This window comes from Chlamydotis macqueenii, chromosome 4, assembly GCF_036417535.1.
Source record: "Chlamydotis macqueenii isolate bChlMac1 chromosome 4, bChlMac1.mat, whole genome shotgun sequence".
NCBI classification, from domain to species: domain Eukaryota; kingdom Metazoa; phylum Chordata; class Aves; order Otidiformes; family Otididae; genus Chlamydotis; species Chlamydotis macqueenii.
The window spans coordinates 29062020-29065849 of NC_141559.1; positions in this window are offsets into that span (position 1 = coordinate 29062020).

Genomic DNA, 3830 nt, shown 5'->3' on the forward strand with positions numbered 1-3830 from the left:
ATGGTTGCAGGATTGTGTACATCCTTGCCAGACCACCCCACCCTGACTCCAGTGGATGTTTTACAAATTGAAAGAGTTGCTGTTTCCATAATTTTTGCCCAAGAACATTGATCCCTTCTCTGTTGCACTACTTCCTGGCTCCTTTTTCTTAAGTCAGCAGCTTTTAAATTCCAATTTTGAGTCTTTAAAAAATAACCCCATTTCAATGAATATCCAAAACATATGCAGATTTGGATACTCCTCCATCCCAAAGTTGAGGCCCTGTTCACCTGGAGAAAAGGGAACTCAGACTGAGAGCTTTTGAAGCCCTAGCCTCTCATTGACTGATGACTACAGGAAGAGGCAGTACACCTGGCTGCTGATTTACTGAGATGCTGTAAGAAAGTCCATTACAGCTTACCTGTTGTCTCAACTTCTTTTACCAGTAGGTAAGATAGAGAAGTAAAAAGCACAGCTTTTCTCTTCATTTTCCTTCTAATATCTGTGGTTTCAGACAGCTCTGAAAGTGTTGTGGTGTAGGATTCAACACAAATATCAGGTGCGATCCATCAGTGAAATGAGGGGGGCAAAGCCAGATGGCATGAAGCAGCCATCCCACTGGGAAACACAATGTTGCAGGCACTGGCCAGTTAATTTCCCCTGTTAGGCAGGTGAGAGAGCATGTTTGGTAAAGATCAGATGAAACGTGAGCATAACTGCTCATAGGGAGATTCAACCTCTCCATGGCCAAAACTCTTAGAACAGAACTCTGACAAAACATTAATGATGAATTTGCATCCCTATCTACTTTCCAGTTTTTGGTAGGAGAATCAATGACAAATACCACTTCAAAATAGCCACAAGATATGCCCCCTCCTGCTTTTTTAGCTATCCACTGTAGGTAACAGAAACATTATGCAAAGAGAAGTGAGAGTTTGAGATATAGTAGCTGATATCACTCTAGCAGGAAACAGCTGTATTTCTTTTCTGTGCTAGTGGCTGTCAGCAAGTAACACTGACTGGGCTGACTTCGGATATCCCCTACCTCAAGGGAAACATTATCCTCTGTATTCCCTTCAGTACTATGTTTTCTGATAAATAACAAATGTGTCTGCTAAAATCAGTTCATGCTGCAGTAACTAGTTGGAACAAAACTTTGTTTTCAGTTACAAAAATTCTCACTTACAGCACAAAGTAACTATTTGGAATTTTGCAGAATTATTCCATATTTACCTAGCTATGCCTAGTTATAACCATGACTGTACTTTGGACACTGTTTTGTAGCTGAGTACAACCTGCAATACAGTTTCATGTGTATGTAAGCTGAGAACAGGATGTGCTTTGGACAAAATTTGATATTTCAAAAGAGTTCAGTAGCAGTCAAAATAGCTTGGAGTGAAATGTAGCAACAGGGAATTTAATATCATGCTGTTACTCCATAGGTTAACAAACATAGATGGAAATAAATTCCTTTTAACTGTGTAAGAGAGGTAGTATCTTTAATCTTGGTGGTTGTAAGTCAAGCACTTACATCTGTACTTGAATAGACATTATTTGCTTTATGTTTTTACTGGGGTTCAATTCACATTGAAACTAATGGTCTTTTAATGTCCAGATGGCTTAGGATATCCCACTGGATATCTCTTCTCTGTGCCTAAGCAAGTTGCATACTAGGCCCCGCAGGACTTGCACCTGACTGCTTTTGAGGAGACATAGGCTTCTAAGCAGTGAGATAACTTTTGGAATGGGAGCTGGCATACTGGGCTGAATAACAAGAGGTATTCAGGCATACACACTGTATGTTTTTTATTCCTTCCTTGAAGTATTTCATGTTTTGCTATTTTGATATCTCTTCAGGCCTTGCCAAGATTAAGCTTTTTCTATTAGTTTGTAACCACACAGAAAATATAAAACAGTTCACTCAATAAATTTCGTAGGTAAGTGTTTTATCCTCGCTTGCACCAAGCATATGGCTTGCTTTTTGTAGCTGTTTGATTGCATCATTCTTGTTTCAGTTGCGACAATTTGGCTTACACCTCTCTTTTCCTTCTGTGAAGTGGGACCTGTGTGTATTGCACCATCCTGTTGTGCGTATCCTCTGGACATGCTATGGAACTATGGAAAGCTGCCCCAAATTTTTCCTGAATACTGCTGTACAGGTGCAGGCAGGGTGGCAAGTGCAAGCTCTTGAGGACATAGATATATTCTGAAAAAAAGACTGAATAAACCCTGTGTTAGCAGGCAACCGTAAACATGTACTTCTGTGGTACAGAACACGGACTGCTGGCTCTTACTTGTCATCTAGCGAAAGCTAACCTTGTGTTTGAGATGGTGACTTCTCCTGCCAAGCTGTCTCCCAGTTTGGCTGCAGGGTCCTATGCACTTCAGCTTGCTCCCTACACGTCTCACTGCTGACAAGTCCTGCAACTGTAAAAACTTGGGAAATTTCCCTTTCTTCCTCTACGGAGCACAGGGAGGCCCTGTGAGCATCCCCATGGAAGGCAGAGTTCAGCAGGCTGCACATCAGCGCTATTTACCACTAGATGGCCGGACCTCCTCTTTGTCCAGCTCTCGGTTTTGTTTCAGGCTCAGAGTGACAACGCTTAGAGCAGAACAATGGACTCGTTGTAAGCTCTCTGCCCACCTCCTTTACAGCTTAACATTTTTCAAAAGCTGATGCTTTTAGCAAATTTACCTTTCTGATGAATAGTTCAAACTCTTCAAACATGCTGAAAGAGCTGTGCTAGTATCTAAGAAAATGATAGCTGTTTTGCAAGACAAAAAGAAAAACCTCCCTATTCCTATTCTTTTTTCTGTTCTGTTACACATATAATACAATTTTCATTGGATCTTTTATTTCATAGGTGTATGCATAAGTGTGACATATTTAACAGTTCATCACTCAGACTGCGATATAGCATAATAAAGTCCTGAGAAGTTGTGACATAGCAGCCACATATTTTGGTCTGATGAATTTGGTGACGTAAAATTTGTAAAACTTTTAGACATTGACATTTATGTCACTGTGATTTGGGGCAGAAATATCTGTCCTAAGCATAATTAGCTTTTCATGTTTAAAGAAAAAAAATATTTAGCTCATGGTCAGTCTCTTCAAAAAGGTTAGTACTTCTGAGTGAAAAATGCCAACTTGCTGATGACTGCAGGCTGATACATTATTCAGAGCAAGGAGACTCACTTCAAAAGGCAAGTGTTCTCCTGCCTGAAAGCAGACAAGAGGAATAGACAAAAATATGCATCTGTTTCTTGAAGATACCACTGTTTTTTTTCCCCTTATCAGTCTCTTCTCCACACTTTCAGATCCATTATTTGTATTTACTGGGTCCACATTTTGTGTCTATAGATATATTTGTATGTTTGAGTTCAAAACAACAGAGATACACATTTTTTAATTAAAATTACTTTAGTTGTTTTGCTGTCATAACACTAGCATTTTGTCCTTACCAATTGCAGGAACAAGGAGATGACAGTTCCTGCCTCCAAGGTAGTATAATCTAAAATATCAAACCTGGAAATCTCAGGATACTTTAACAGCTTTGTGAGAGGCTGAAGATACATTGAAGATGTGCCTACAGATGATGGTACATGAAATGGTATGATGGAGATTAATCTAGAAACAGATCTGGGGTGGGATTTCTTTTCTTTTCCAAATATTGTCTTGGGTATCAGTCACTCACAGTTCAATTTTCTTAAAGCACTATGACAGCAAAAAAAAGCTGATGGTATAATTAGTGTGGTAGAAGAAGAGCAGGAAATTAAAATGAACTCCACCCATCCAAACTCACAGAGAAACATAGGTAGTGAAGCATAAAGCAAATGACAAGCCTCTGAAA